The sequence below is a fragment of the Dama dama genome, chromosome 20 (genome assembly GCF_033118175.1).
Source record: "Dama dama isolate Ldn47 chromosome 20, ASM3311817v1, whole genome shotgun sequence".
NCBI lineage: Eukaryota > Metazoa > Chordata > Mammalia > Artiodactyla > Cervidae > Dama > Dama dama.
Genome location: NC_083700.1, coordinates 101,528,421 through 101,545,246, shown reverse-complemented (window position 1 = coordinate 101,545,246; position 16,826 = coordinate 101,528,421).

Below are 16,826 nucleotides of genomic sequence, written 5' to 3'. Positions count from 1 at the left end.
GGACCAGAAGGGGCAACAATAGGAGAGGGCCAGTGGCCAGGCCAGAGGTGCTGGTGGTGACTCACACCAGGAGGAACCGGGGAGGGCAGTGGGGCTGGAGGGGAAAGGATAATTTCACACATATATTTTGGCTCTCGAGTCATTGAGACTTGGTTGTGGGTTGGACATAGGGAATGAGGATCAAATGATGCCCGATTCTGGTTGGGCACTTGGGCAGACAGGGCTCTTCCCCTGAGAACTCTGACGCAGGAAGAGTCCTGGGGAAGACGGTGCGCTCAGCCTCGTGGGCTGACTTTTCAGTGCGTCCTATGGGACCCCTTGAGATTTGAGGGGGATGTTTGGGAACGTATGTACTGTGTGAATGGCATTCCCTGACATTGGGCAACATGGTGACCCCGTGACATCCAGCTGGGAAGGTGTGGGCTGGACAGGGAGGTCAGAGAAGCAAGAGCATGGAGGCTGTCACAGAGATGTTGGGAGTGGCTTGGGAGATGGTGCAGAGTGGGAGGAGCTGGCCACCCAGGTCTGCTCAGATGAACACCTCAGAACACCTTGGCACAGGGAGAGAAATGCACTGGCTGGATAGGAGCAGCACAGGGAGAGAAGGGAGACCAGGACACTGTGGGCTCCTAGAGTGTGTGAAAGGGCGTGGTCTTAGAAAGGAATGCCCAATGCGCTTACTCTTGGAGTCAGTTTCTAGGTCTGGAAGATGGGGCAGTAGCACCTATCTTAGATTTGCTTTCAGGGGCATATGAAATTGGAATTATTCCCTGAGGTCAAACTCCTGGAAAGGGCAGAGCTGCCCAGGCTGTCCTGTGCCCCACCCCCACCCCCCACTGACTGTGGCGGTGGCTGTGAGCAGAGAGTAAAGGAGATCAGAGCCAGCAGAACCTGTACTGGTTCTGGTCTCAGTTCAGGGAGGCAGGACCTCCCTGTGGGGTGTGGTAGGTGTCATCCTTGCTGGGTGGGGACCACAGAGCTCTCTCCAGGGACTGATGCCCCAGCCCCACCGCACACCCAGACTCAGGGACAGCCCAGCTGGGTCTGGGCTCCATATGGGTTGCAAAACTGCCCCCACCCTAGGCTGATGGAGGGTGGGCGGCTGCTGTGGTGTGCAGGTCTGTGTGTGTCCATGAAGCCCCATATGCATCTGTCGGTGTGAGCCCGTGTGTGTGTGTGTGTGTGTGTAAGTGTGCTGGAGAGGGGGTGGGCTGAGTGATGATTGGGGTCTCCCTATCTGAGTGTGCACATGTCTGAGCATTTGTATGTGTGTGGTAGGAATGAGAGTATTTCCATCTCCGAGTGTGCCCACATGTGTGCCCCGGGTGGTAGAGACCATGCCTGTGTGAGTGGTGTGCGCTGCCCACCTCCCTCTCTGGGTGTGTCTGCCTGTCTCGGCACACCCCTCTCTCCGGGTGGAGGAGAGCTGGTGTCCCCTGCCAGGAGCGTCTTCTGGGCGGCTCTGCGGTGGGAGGGGAGAGGAGCAGAGGGACACTCCCAGCCCTGGGATGGGTTGGACTCCTGCGCGGGGAGCAGCGGGACCACTTCAGAGGAAGGGCTGAGCTCCTCCTGGCTCAGGCCAGTGGTAATTCCAGAGACAGCTCTGTCCTGCTGGGCCCCATGAGGAGAAAGCGGGCAGTACCCCTGTAGCCGGGGGTCTGCAACCGGCCCTTCCCCGCCAGCCTCGGAGCCCAGCAGACGCACCCCCCTCCATGCCCACTCCCTGGGAGGCGTCTGACACATGATTTATTCATAAAAAGCCATTATTTGTGCCAAAGAAGAACTGAGCTGCTCGCTTTTTAAGTGCTGATAATGCTCTCAGCCTCCTTGCCTCTCCTCCTCGCCCCTCCCCTCCTCTCTTCTCTCTCCTCTCTTCTCTCTCACCTCCTTGGGACTTCCCATCCTTTCTGCCCCCTTCCCCTTCTGTTCTCCATCCCTTTCTTAGTCTCCCCACACCTCTTCTTCCTCTTCCTCTTCTCATTCCCCTCCTGTTTCCCCACACTCACCTCTTCCCCAACCACCACTCCCCAGTTTGCTGAGGGAGGCAGGGTTACCAGAACCTCAGAATCAGTGGCTCCCAGATTAAGGCGAGCCTGATCCAGCCTTTGCACCCCAGTGTGACCTGCCTTCCCCCTCAGCTCCCACCTCTTCAGGGCCACAGAACGGTTGGGAGGAAGAAGAGCAGGCTGAGAGAGGCTGGGGGCTTTTGGAGGCTGTCAGGATAGCTCCCCATACTAAAGGATATGGCTTTAGCCCCCCATCTTTATTAATATCAGCCCCCCAAATGAACATTCAGTCTAAATAAAAATGGTGTACTGGCTATGCAAATTCAGGTTCAAGTTAAGCTCCCGAGGCCTGCTTTTCCTACCAAATGCCCCACGTAGAAATTATGGAGTCACCAGTATTTAGGTGGTGCCAAGGGAGGCTGCCTTCAAGGAGGCACGTGGGGCCTCATCACAGAGCACCTGCAGAGCAGAGGAGGCAGCAGCATGAGTATCATAGATGTGAGTGTGCACCCAGACACACACAAGGTTCTTAGAAGCAGACAGCACAGATCCACACATGTGTGCCCTTATGCCCACACAGGCGTGCGTGCATGCACACAAACACACAGTCACGCGCACAACCACGCATCTATGCCTACAAATGGAGAGTCATTCCTTCCTTGATCACCTGCAGTGGGGGCTGAAGCTCTTTTCCCATTCAGATGCTTCATTCATTCATTCATTCATTTGCTCCATCAACTTTGCTCTCACAGCCCCTTTGTGCCAACTCTGGTGCTGGCATCGTGGTGGCAGAAATGAACAGGAGTGAGGCACAAGGGGAGGGGACTGCAGCCTTGGACTGGGGGTTAGGCACCCAGCAGGCAAGGGGTTAAGTCATTTGGCATCCAGAGCTGGAGCCATTAGGCCTCCTAATTATGAAATTATCGAGGTCCTCAGGTGACTGCTAATTTCACACACACTGTTCCTCTCACGGCTAATGAACGCCCGCAGAACCCACGCCTTGTCTTTCCTGCTGAACGGTGACCTGCAGTTAATGAGCTCAGGAAGGCAGACAGGCCGCCGGCTGGGTGGGTGGGGCGCCAGGCCTGGGGAGGGGGCCGCTTGGCCCTCCTGCCCCTCCTGGCTCCCTTGTTGGCTGCCAGCCCCCAGTGAGGCCTTCAGGGCCAAAGCCCAGCCCGCAGTTTCTGCAGGACAGGCGAGGCCAAGGGCTCAGGGGAGCAGGGAGGGTTACAGATCTGGGAAAGGCTTCAGGTCAGATGATCCTGGAATAAGCCCCAGGGGTGGGAGGAGAAATGAAATGCAAAGGGTGGCAGAAGACCATTTCTGCTTGGTTTTGGGGCCAAGTCCGAGACACTAATGAAGGGCTGGGGGTAACCACAGCGTAAGGGGTGGGAATTGGTGGTGGGGGCACAGTCATTGATGCTGGAGATGGTGATGGCTCTGGGGGAAGGCAGCGTTAATGACAGAGGCAATGTTGACTGGCAAGGGAGGAGGGCTACTGCTGCTACTGGTTGTGATTTTTTTTTTTTTGAAGTTTTCATGTTTTTAAAATTTAAAAAGTAGCATAAAAAATCACCCTGCAAAATATGAGGGGGGGGAAGTAATACATAGTGGTTGCAGGAGCCTAGATCTAGAGGGCATGTTCGGCAAAATGGGGACACCGTGGACCCAGGGGCTGACCTCCAGGTGGGTTTGAAGGCCCTATGACCTGCCCATGGGAAGGACTTTGCCCCGACCCCTGATTCCCCAGCCTGGTGGGTGCCAGTGAAGGCCGTATGGTGAAGGAGGAGAGCAAGAGATGGGAACTCTGGCCTGCCTGCTGGGGGCTTCTGTTCTTTTCTGTCCTGTGTCCTTGAGCAAGCTTCTTCCCCTCTCTGTGCCTCAGTGTCTCGGTGAGAAGATGACACAGATCAAACACAACTAGAGCTGGGTTTACATAAGGGACATGGCTGGGCACCTTGGGGGTGGCAGTACTCAGCCTGAGTCCCCAGCAGGGATGCTCCCCCAAGGCAGGCACCCCAGGCTGGGACAGGTAAGGAAACCCCTTTGCTCTGAGTCGTGTGTTGGTGCATAGCATGCACGGATGTGTGTGTCACTCCATCCTTCTGATGCCACCTCCTCTCCCTTGGAAATGAGGGATGTTCCAGCTTCCTGCAGCTCAGCTGTAGGCTGTCTTCTGACAGCAAGTTCCTGCTCTGCCACCAACTCCCACTTACTTCTGCACCTCAGTTTCCCACCTGTCAAAGGTAGGTAATAGAAGTGTGAAATCACTTTGGATGTGATGAAGATCTCAGAGGTTGTAACTGTTACTGTGTGGTCTGGGCCTGGCCATTTCTTTCCCCAAGTGCCCGCAGGGTCTCTCCTGGGCAGTCAACTCCGTGTTGAGGCCAGACGGGGTTGTGTGTATGTCTATACACTGTGGGTATCCCCAGTAGTGAGGGAAGGTCGGACTAGCCCTCTACGTGTATTATCTCATTAGATTCTCAGAACAGCAATATGAGATAGATGCTTTTATCATCTCCATTTTACAGATGAGCAGACTGGTGATTAGAGAGGTTCAGTGGTCATTGCAAAGTCACACAGCTAGAAAATGGCAGAGCCAGGTATCAAACCCAAAGCCTGTGGGCCCTTGACTATTGTATTACACCTTTCCTTCACACAGCGTATGCCTAAATACATGCATGCCATGTAGATCGCCCAACCAGAGATTCCCTCATCCCTGCATCCTACCTCCATACACACAGATGCACGTGTCTACCCTCCCCTGCACTTAGGCATGCAAACCCATGCACCCAAGGATATGTGAACATGTACCTTGTTAGTTAGTCAACTTGCAAAAATTCACATGTACCGGCCTGCCTGCAAGCAGATATCCACACACGAACATGCAAAGCATATGAGTGCATGCATAAACACATACAAGCTCTATTACGTGGGTACACAAACATGCCCAAGGAAATGTACACGCACACAGTGCATACTCCTACATGCACAGATGATAGTGTTCACCCATGCACGTGCACTGACATACAAGCAAGAAGATACACAAGAGATATTCCAAAGGCGTTTTTATACCCATGTGCCCATATATGTGCAGACATGTCCTCCACATATAAAATAAGGCACGCGGGCTCTTTCCCATGTACACACAGGAGCAGGAGCACCCAGGCTGGGCACCTTGCTGCAGTGAGGTGAACCATCCTCTGTACCAAGGGTGTGATGGATGGACCCATGTCCTAAGTGACTATCAAAGTGTCATGGTGTGTGAGGTGCAAACACCAATTAGTGGGGCCTTTGAAAGCATCAGCTCGTTAGAGAGGAAGCAGGAGAGGCAGGAATTGGCATAAAACACAGAGCTATTTAACTGCTGTGGGGCGGGGGTATGTGTGCTGTGGAAAGATCTTTGGGCACAGCTCCCCTCTCCACTCAGCACTTGTTAGTGGAGAAGGACCCTCACGAGGGGCCTTGGCAGGCGGCTTTGATGCTCCTTGAAAGAGGGGGTGGGGGGCAGCCTCCTGCCAGCGCTGGGCTGGCACTGAGCGCGCGGGGGCCGCGCCAACTGGCGATCAATTTCATGCACATCGTAAACCTAAGTGCTTTCTGGAGAGTCAGGCAGATTGCACATAAAGTCCCCCTTCTGTCCCTAGCACACGGGTGGGCGGGTGAAGCAGAGGCTCACCCTAGTAGATAGACCCCTGCCAGGCTGCAGGAGACCTGGATACCCTGGTTCCCAGCAAGAGGTATCCTTGGGGACATGGGGAATTCTCTCAAGAGGACTGGCACTTCTGGGGGCAGCTGGAGATGTGGACATTGTGTGAACCCTGGATCTGCCAGACTCTGCTACCTAATGTCCGAATGACTCTGGGCATTCAAGTTCTCTGATGCTTGGTTTCTTCATCTGTGAAATGGGTTGATATAAGAATTAAATGAGTTCCTGTCTGTAGCATGATACGTCAAGCTGAAGGACCTTTGAGAATGTGAGAGGTCACATTTGCATTTATTATTATGCTCAAAGGATTCAGGCTCAGAATTGTCCTGCCCAAACTCCTATTTATGCCCATCTGCCACCCTTCAACATGTGTGGAGAATCTTCCCTTCTGTCCCTCCCATCAATGCCAGGCCAAAGGGGTGGCCTCTGAATATTTCAGATGCCCTGCCCTTTGGATGCCACAGTGCTTCTGGGGTCTGTACCAAGGCCAAGGTAGCAGGAAGTGGGGGTTACAGGAATGGAAGTGGTGAAGGGGGCTGAGTTCCTTCTTGGCTCTTTGCCTTCTGCCCTGGGCCCCAGAGAACTGTGCAAATGTCTTCTCAAACACCCCCATAAAATCAGTTTCTTTACCGTTTGCCCTCATCCTAACCCTGGAAGCTCAAATCCAGGCCAGGTCCTAGGTGGGAAAGGGATTGCACATTATCCTCATTTTAGGAGCCCAAACAGGAGAGGGCTTAAGAGCAATTCTGAAACCAAAATGCCCCAATTCAAATCCTGTGGATGTGTGCTAAGTCACTTAGCAGTCATGTCCAACTCTGTGACCCAATGGACTGCAGCCCACCAAGCTCCTCTGTCCATGGGATTCTCCAGGCAAGAATACTCGAGTGGGTTGCCCTGGAGGAGGGCATGGCAACCCACTCAAGTATTCTTCTTCCCGACCCAGGGATTGAACCCAGGTCTTTTATGTCTCCTGCATTGGCAGGCAGGTTCTTTACCACTAGCACCACTTTGGAAGCCCCAGTTCAAATCCTAGCTTTGCTATTTATAAGCCACATGCTGTTGGGTAATTTATCTCTGACTCAATTTCCTCATCTGTAAGATGGAGGATGATGATGTTTATCTCATAGGGCTGCTGTGAGAAATGAATGAATAAATGTAAATGAAAGGCTTGGAGTAGTACCTGGCACATAGCAGCATGATGTGAAATTTTCCTGACATTATTATTTTTTTAATACTATGAAATTATAAGCATTGTTGCTGTTTCTCCTGTGCCTTTTTCAAGCCCCCTCCCCACCCCCAATTCTTCCCCTTTATAACTACAAAATTAGTGTCAATGTTTATCAGTGATTTAAAACAACACTGTAACTAGGAGTACAACAGGGTTACTACAGTTCACAGCCCCAGGGAGTGACTTCCACATTATCATCTTTGCCAGTGCCCCTCCCCGCTGGGATTGTTCAGTACCCAACCTGAGCAGCTGAATGTAGCTATCTTCTTTCTCTCTGATAAATGGAGCCCCGCTGTCTTAGTCTGCTTGGGCTGCTGTAACAAAATACCATAGACTGGGTGTCTCAAACAACAAACATTTATTTCTCACACATCTGGAGGCTGGGAAGTCCAAGATCAAGGTGCTTACAAATTTGATTTTTGGTGAGAACACTTCCTGGCTTTCAATGGCTTCCTTAAGGTTACCTTTTCTCCTGAGGACACTATCATGGAGGGTTCCACCCTTATGACTGCATATCAACCTAATTATCTCCCAAAAGCCCACCACCTTCAAACACCATAGTAGTGGGTCTCAATATATGAATTTGGGGGGCGGGGGCGGGACACAAACATTCAGTTCATAATACTTTCCCAGCTAGGAGATCTCATAGTCAGGTACTTACACTGAGTCTGACATGCAGCAGGCACTCAGAAGCTGAATGCGGATGTTTTAATCCTTTAATTCTCACTACCACCTTGTAAGGAGCAGAAGGTTATCCTCAGACAAGAGATGGGAAAATAACACTCCAAAAGGGCTATATTAGTCAGGATAGGAAAGGCTATGCTGCGGTAACCAACAACACCTCAATCACAGTGGATGAACACAACAGAAGTTTATTTCTTGCTTATACAAACTCTGCTGCAGGACCAGGTGTCTGAGGGCTCTTGTCCTTCATTAGGGGACTCAGCTTTCCATGCTGCTTTGATCTTGAGGCTCTACCATCTCAAAAGAGGTTGGTTGCTGTAGCAGCTAGAAGATTGCACACTAGGTCTTGTATGCTTTGGCCGGGAAGTGACCATTTCACCTTTATCTATAGCTCATTGGCCAGGAGCAGTCACATGGCCCACTTACCAAGGAGCCTGGGAAATGCAGGAGACCATGTATGTGGGAGGAAGAGTGGAGATGATCCTGTGTGTCCAGGCACCAGACAAGAAGGGTTCAGGAGCTTAGGGTGGGAGAAGCTTCTGCTAGCTGGGGCAGAGGGAAGAGACTTCCTTGCAGGGGGCCAGAGCTAGTCTGTTAAGAAGAGGGGCAAGATGGATTTGGCATGGGTTAGGCAAAGAAGAGAAAGTGGGCATTCCATGTGGGGATAAAGAGTAGTAAACACCTGCAGGTGGAAAAGCGTTAAGATGCCTCCAAGGGAACAATGAGAACATCTTGGCTTGAGCAGGTCTGCCTAGGGAGGATGGGGAAAGTGAGTGTGGACTTTCAGGGCCTTATAGAAGAGAAATATTTTGGAGGCAGACTCTGTCGTCTGTTATCACCCGCTGTGTAGAAGTGGTGGGGGAAAAGGGCTCTGGTTTGCCCTCCAGGTTTCTGATTTGGGAAACTGGGAGATGAAAGTGCCAGTCATCCAATTGGGGAACCCAAAAGGAGAAACACGGTTGAAAGGTCAGGGTTTGGGCTGCTCTGGGTTTGGTAGGGCCATGGATCATGCAGGGAGGGGCCAGGAGGCAGTGAATAGTTGCATCCTAAGCACAGGAGAAAGAGCTGGGCTAGAGCAGAAGGCCAGAGGTGTAGACACACACATGACTGAAGCCTGGGTCGGGGGAGCAGGGCATGGATTAAATTACTTAAGGAGTTGTGCGAAGGATGAAATGAGAAGAGGACCTGGGACAGCTCTGGAGGGCAGATGTGAGGCCAGGGCAGAGGTGGGGTCCGAGAAGGGACAGGCCAAAGGGGTGGAGGCAAAGCTCGGAGGCATCTTGGGAATAAGGGAGAGTCAAGAAGAGAGGAGAAGTCAATTGTTCTGACACTGTCCGGGCATCCGATGATGAGAAGGTTGCTGGTGATCTTCCTGAGAACTGTTTCTAGGGCTTGAGGGGAGGTACCAAAGCCAGCTTGGAGGGGGTCAAGAAGCAAGAGTAGATTGCTCTCCCAGAAGCTTCCCTAGAGGGCGAGGAGAGAGAGGAGCTGTGGTAGAAGCAGTGGGGTCATCAGGAGAGTATCTCTTTAAAATGTATTTTATTATTATTATCATTTTTTAAAAGGGAGAGATTTGAATGTGTTGACAGCTAACATGAAGAAGCTAGTAGGGAGGGAGATGTCAGAGATTCAGGGATCCCTGAGGGTGGGGGGCAATGGGGAGGAAGTCAGGCTGGGGCAGGGAGTTAGAATTTACCTACCAGGTCAGCCTCAGGTGGCCTGGTGGGGCAGGATCAGCCAGGGACAGGGATGAGGAATTACAGATGAGTAGCTGAGGATAGAGGGTCCCAGGAGACCAAGGACATGATGGGGGTGGGTGGGTGTGGTATAAGATACAGAAAAGGAGAGGCTGGGAATAAAGGAATGAGACTGAGGAAAGAGGTAGAGAGAGGGAAGAGACACAAAAACAGCCAGAGAAAGAAAGACAGAAAGAGAGGAAGCAACACAGAGCAGGGAGGATAAAAGGCCAGGAGAGGACCGCTGGCTTGGAGCCAGCATGGGCGCGCCAGGCGGGGCCAGCGGAAAGAATGTATTCCCTTCTCAGGGGACTCTGAGCTAGCTCAGAGCTCGGACCCTCTACCAGACCTGATGAGGGCCCAGCCCAGGAGTCCACCTGACTGTAGCCACACAGCTACCTCCCTTTGGTGATGGGGAGGGGGTTCTGTCAAGTCCAGGAGCACCAGCCATGCCCCTCAGTTCCTCGGGGCTGCAGGTCCTGGGCAGAGAGGAGCTTGGTCCTCACAGAGGCTGTCCAGGCAGCTGGCCAGCCCGCAGATGTTGGGCCAAGTATGGACAGGCCCCGAGGGAGATGAAGGTGGCAGCCAGGCCCCTGCCCCTCACCCTTCATGGCCCCAGCCCCAGGCCCTGGTCACCCCGTGGGGCCTAGGCCACCCTGACATTCACCTAATTGTCTTCCCGCTTTGATGAGTGGCTCCGCAGAGGCGCCGCCACGGATCAAATTAAATGTGAGCCAAGCAGGCAGTCCTGCTGATGAGACACGGGAAATACCACATTTACATAGCCCAGCACTGGGGCGGGGAGACCCAGGCCCAGAGAGACAAAATCCAGGGACCCAGGGAGAGACAGAGGGAGTCAGAGAGACAGAGACAGAGAGACGGGAAGGGAGCGGGGAGAAGGCGCAGAAGGTGGGCAGGGTCCCAGGCATTGTTGCTGAATGAAGGGCAGGGGGAGGGGGAAAGATACAGGTAGAGGCTCTGGACACCTCCAGGCAGGTGACCTCCACCCTGCCCAGCTGTGCCAGCTGGCCCCAGAGGAAGGAAGGGGGCCTGAAGCCAAGAGACAGCTGAGAAGCCCTCCTGCCCTACTCCCAGCTGGGTCTCCAAGCAGCTCCCCTCGCCCACTCCAGACCCCACAGCTGGCCTGCAGCTGCCTCCCCCAGCTCATCCCCGGAGGGTGCGGCCGTGAGCTCCCCCTCGGTTCACATGGGGACATTCAGGAAGGGTATATGTGTGCGTGTGAGCGTGTGAGATGCCCGTACAAGCATGATGGCAAGAGTGTGATCAGGTGTGGCACCTGCATGGGCCCTTCTGTGAGCAGGTGTGTTGACTGTCACCTGGCCTGGGCCCTGAGGACATTAGTGAGCTGGGTGTTCCCTCTGCTCCATGGGGGGTAGGTCCTTAAGGCCCAGGGCAACCCAGAGGCTCCCGCCCTTGGTCCCTGATTCTGTGCAGGACAAGAGTAGGGGGTGGGGAATGGTGTTCTAGTCAGGGCGATTGTGCCTATAGCCCCTCCCGCTACTAAAGCACCTACCAGGAGCAAATTAATGTCACAGCCTCAGAACAACTCCTAGAGGAAGCCACTGCTGTCGTCCCACTTTACAGAAGAGAAAACTGAGGTTCAGAGAGGGGATGTAGACACTGCCTGACTAGCTAGAAAGGGCATAGCCCAGGCACAACCCAGAACTATCTGATCCATAGGGTGTGTCCTTCTCTGCTTGGTTTTCTGTTCACTTCTCTGAGTGACTAGGCCCCAGAGGAAGGTTGGGTCTGGTGGGCCCAGAACACTCTGCACAGAGCACTGTGTCCAGCCCCGCAGGCCCGGGCTGACCCCCTTGGATAGTACTTTCACTTTACTGAGCACCTGGCGTGGGGCCAGGTCTGAGGCTCGCCCCCAATGTGGGTGTCACTGAACCTTCATTTCAGCCCAGGCAGGAGGCACCGTTGGTAACCTCATTTGAGAGATGTGGAGATGGAGGCTCACAGATCAGGGAGACACACGCTGTTGAGTGAGGCTCTACTTGGGTTCAGACCCCCTTTCCCTGAGTCCCCGCCCTGTATCACACTCAGACCCAGAGCAGCAGAGAGGGTGCAAGGAGAGACCTCCCCAGTGTGTGAGTGTGTGAGCTTGCAAGTCCACAGAGGCCTGTGTGAGTTGTGAGTTGTACTGGGGGCTGCTTCACCTCCTTGACTCCTCACAACAATTCTGCTACTTAGGAACGGTTATTCCCCCATTCTGGAATGAGAAAACTAAGGCTCAAAAAGCGAGAAGTGCCAGGAGGTCCCCTGGCGGCTGGTTCTGAGATCCAAGTGTCCGGAGTCTCTGCCCCTTCCAGCCCCTTCCTGCCTGCCCCGGGGAGCTCCCGTGAGGCTCCCCCACCCCAGGGAGTGGGGCCTACAAAAGAGCCTGTTGGCTCCACCGAGAAGCCCTTCCCCCTCACCCACGGGGTCCGGGGCGGTTTTTACTGGGAAAATAATTAGAAATCTAATTCTTATTTCTCCCACTCCGCTAATTGTCTGTGGACAATTTGATTGTAACAGTCGTCACTGAAGCAGAAAAAGCACCTTATTTCTGCCAGACATCCTCCCTGCAATTAACACCAGCAACTGCCCAGCTCCCCTCTCACCTGCAGAGATTCAGGGCCTGAGGGGGCCTCACCTCTCTGCCTCCCTTCTCTGGCAGAGACACACCTGGGGGCCAGGCCCGCCACCAGGGGGTGGGGGACAGGGGCAGATGGGAGGAGCGGCAGGGGTGGGTGCTTAGAGACCTACAGGGCAAGGCAGAGAGAGAGACTGGGGGTGGGGAGAGAAGATGGATATTTGAGCATCTGGGGAAAAGGAGAGAGAGACAGAGACCTGGGCTCAGGGAGAGACAGAGGGGCAGGGAGCCAGACTCAGTGCCCAGAGCAATGCGGGGGAAGGGAAAGCAGAGGAAGGAGAAAATGCCCACTGGGAGCCAGGCTGAGGGGGCAGGAGCCAGGACCCCCAGCCCAGACCAGCTCTCTGCCAAGGCAGGGGACACACCTCTGAGACAAAACCAGACAGTGTTTCTAGGAGGCGGCTGCCAAGGGCTCCCCAGAGAGCTCAGCCTCCTGTGGGATGTGGCTGATTAAGAAAGGAAGGAGGGGATGGGGCAGGAGTGGTAGGGGGATGGGAGGGGTGAAGGACTGGAACCAGACAAGAATGTGGTAGGGGACAGACTGAGCAGGAGACAGCCGTGCAACCAGGACTGACCTGTTGATCAAAGCTGTGAGGGCTCCCATCTCCTACCCACCACCCCACCCAGCCTTCCTCCCCTGAGAGCACAGCCCTGGGGGGAGGGAGGCACCCTCCATGTGTACCCTGGTCCCTCCACCCCCACATCTTATCTCCAGAGTCCTCATACCCATCCCTACCCGACACCCCTGCCCCGTCTTCCTCTCTCCCTTCCTGGGCAGGAGCTCTGATCTCACATGGACTGGCCCTTTTTCTGGGGGTGCAGGCAGAAGAGTTCATAGTGACCCCCTTGGTCACACTGAAGCTTGCTGGGGGTGGGGACAGGATGGGCGCCTGTTGGCTGTATTGGCATCCACCCACTCTCAGATGTCCCATCCCAGGGTATCTGCTCCTGGGTGGGTGCCTATGGGTGATTTGCTGGGTGCTCCCTGAGAGGCAGGGGTAGGCAACCCAGCCTCGCCTCCCAGGGAACCTTGGCAGCCTCCTCTGCCATTGCCCCGGGGGCCTTGCCCCAGCCCCTCTCCCTAGGCTGGGCCAGGAGGGAGAGTGCAGGGGGGCTGAGGGGCAGGCAGACACGTGGTAAGGCCTGGGGCCAGCACAGGGGTGGGAGAGAGAGAAAGGGAGAGAGAAAGGGAAGCTTCAGTGAGAGCCTCCTCCGCCTCTTCTTCCCTCCGCCGGTTCTCAGCCCTCCCCACTCCCCTCCTCCCAGGCCCGTCAGGGAAGGATGTGGGGGGGCGCCGGGGGCTCCTGTCAGTCTCGAGCTGGAGAGCTCCCGAGCTTCATTAACATGCAAATTAGCAAGTTCTGACTGGCTGTGGCAGCCACGGGCAGCCACCCCTCCCAGCCCCGTGAGCGGTGTGTGTGTGTGTGTGTGTGTGTGTGTGTGTGTGCCTGCGTGCGTGTCTTGTGCTGCCCGGCTGGAAGAAAGAGGAGCAGCTCTCATTGCCCTGGACTCCACAGACAGCAGTACACATATGTCTACACACACACACACACACACACACACATCTACACAAATGTAGATGCACACATGCAACTTACACGTAACTACCTATACATACTACACATGCAGATACTCCTGCTCACAGTCAGCCGCCTACTTATCTACAGCTTAGGGACACCCATGGACACACAAGTCACACACATACACCTTCAGCCACAGTGATCAACCCCTAAACCATCTCAGATAGGCATGCCGAGCTCCGCCCTCTTCAAAACACACTATTTCACACGGTCACACAAGGTCCCTCACAGAAACAAATCCCCAAACACACCATCCACCACACAGCCACACACATACACACACAGCCCCAGTCAGTTACACGAAGTCACACCCAGACACACAGTCCTGCGGGAGGCAGGCCCTGCGGCTCTGCAGTCTGCAGTCTCCTGGCCCGCCCTCATGGCTGAGTTTCTTATACAGTTGCCCCCTCTGCTTGGACCCCTACCCCGAACCCCCCTTCACCCAGCCCACTTGTACGAGCTTCCAGTTGTCACCTGCCCCAACAGCAGGCCTTGGTTTCCCTCCTTGGGTTGGGCCAATCCTGCGCACACTTCCCCTCCACCCCGGGCTTCCCTAGAGAGTGGCCCTGGTCTCCCTGAACTGAGATTGCCTGCTGATGTGTCTGCCTCCACCAGGTGGGGAACTCAAGGAGACCAGGGTGGCAGCAGTCAGTCTGGGGCACCCCTCTGTCCCCAGTGCTTGGCTCACTCTTACCATCCAAGCTACTTCCCAGTGGGGTGGTCCGGGAACCAGCAGAGATGAGAACCTGAATAGCAGATACTTATAGGGCTCTATGGGCTTCCCAGGTGATGCTAGCGGACATAAGAGACGCTGCTTTGATCCCTAGGTTGAGAAGATCCCTGGGTTGGGAAGATCCCTTGGAGGAGGGCATGGCAACCCACTCCAGTGATCTTGCCTGGAGAATTCCACGGATAGAGAAGCCTGGCAGGCTACGGTCCATAGGGTAGCAGAGTTGGACCTGACTGAAGCGACTTAGCACCAGTGCATAGGGCCGGACACAGAAGCAGCACCCCCATGGGGGAGTGCCTATTGTGATCAAGCCCTCTGTTACAGATGAGGAAGCGGAGGCACTGAGGGGTGAAGGAGCATGACCAGGATCGCCCAGGCTTGAAGACAGCAGCGGAACTGGGATCTGAACTCTGGTTCAAGCTCTGCACAGCGGCACATCCTCTTCTCCAGGCAGAGACTCAGAGGGTTTGGGGGGAGTGGGGGGACAGTCACAGGGGCTAGGGGAAGTGGGGAAGGTGAAGAGCAGGCAGAGGATTTTCCCAGTCCTGAGGAACAGAAGGGGATCTTGACCTCTGAGAGGAGGGTCTGTGATCCCTCATGTCTGTCATGGAGGCTTGGGGCTGTGGGATCCTGGGACGTCAGGGCTGGGGAGATGAATCAGGACACCCACCCATTTTAGAGAGGGGAGTGACCGAGGCCAGAGAATTGACTCGCATTCCTTCTCTACCTGTTGTGTGCAAAGCACTCTCGCCTGAATGGGTTCCTTTAAATCCTCAAGACAGCCCAGTGAGGCTGGCACTCTCAGTAGCTTAATTTTACAGGTCAGAAAAGTGAGGCTCAACCTATCTCCACCTGCCCAACCAAGGTCAGCATTGTGGACTTCGGTGGTTTTGTCTTCAGGGAACCATTTCCCGCCCATGCTCTGGGAATGGGAGCTGCCATTGTTTATAGATCCCTACTTCTTCCTGGGCATCGCTGATTGGGTTAGTGATGGACTTCTGATTCACATGGGCCAATCGGAGTGCTGTCTGGAGTTTTGAACTTGGGCCCAAGGTAAGTTTTAGAAAGAAGGGAGGCTGACCAATGTGTTAGGGGCAGGGAGGTTGGCAGCCCTGTGGCTTCAGCATGACCTTGATTGCTGGCAGTCTCCTCTCAGGCCTCTCCTGCCTTCCTCCATCATCCCCTGCTTGTCTAGGGTCCACTCATCTTCACCCAGGGGGCTCACAAGTTGTCTAGGGTCCATCTCCACCCAGGTGGCTCACAAGTGTCCTGGGGATAGAAGGCAGGATGGTGCCTTGCCCATTGGGTGACCTAGGGGGCTGCTGAGGCAAAACTCAGAGCACCAACAGCCTCCCTTCTGCTGGACAGTTGCTGGATAAATGGCTGAGGGCCATCACTGAGTGACTCTCATGTCCTCAGCCTCACTCTGCCCAAGGCCAGGGTCCTTGTCACTCGTCCACTGTGCCCAGAACAGTGTCTGGCATACAGAAAGCAGTCACTGTCCATTTGTGAAAGGAATGAATGGATGGATGAATGTGTCTCAGGCCTTGCTGGGCCCAGAGCTCACTCTCCAGTGTCAGGGCTGGGTAGGCAGTCCTCCCTGCTGACTTGTCCTCTCTGGTCCCTTTCGCCACCGTCTTCCAGCCTTTAGAGTCTTTTATCCAATCGAGGGGGTGGGTGTGGGTGGCTCTCTCCATGTGAGCCGCATCTGAGTTTTTTGGTCTGAACTTAGAACCTGAGTGTCTTTGAATATAAAAAAGGCCAGGAGCACACACCTGTTTCTCTGTGACCCCAGTGCCACAGCATATGGTGGATCAGGCTATGCAGGGCAGTCCTGAATCGGGTAATGCAGCGGCTCAAACCAAAGCCTGACTGCTGAGGCGGGGCTGGCGGGTGGGGGTGGGGTGGGGAAGAGAGCAGTGGGAATGGTGAAAGACGAAAGACCCTTGGAGGATAAGTAAAGACATTTGGTGAGAGTGGGCGGGAGAAAAAGTGGCCTATTGATTAATCATTCAAAATATCATCAGACCCCATGTCAGCTGTTAAGCCGGAACTTGAACCCAGGAATTCTGACCACCAGGCTCCCAAGGTTGCCTATCCAAATTCCCTGGAGAGAATTCTTAGACTGACTTGCTTCTGATGTTCAAGGTGTCAGGGCTTCCTGAGTGTGGCCCAAGGCGTCCTGCCCTGTCCCCTGGGCCCCTACCCTTTCCTAGATCCAGTGGGGGCCCCAGGGGAGGTTTGGCTGTGACTCACCCTCCCGGCCTGAACCTTCTTCTCAGTGGTGTTTGATTCAGGAGGGGGCCCCAGGTCTCTGGAGAGAAAAGGGCGGGCCAGGCCAGAAGCCCTGAGGATCCTTTGAGCCTGACCCCAGATTCCACCGAGGTTGAATGGAGGTGTCTGTGTTTCTGGCTCTGGTTGCTCAGCTTGGCAGCTGCTGCTAGCACTTGGCACAGACAAGGCAGGAGCCCGGCATCCAGCTGGGGGCCTCAGG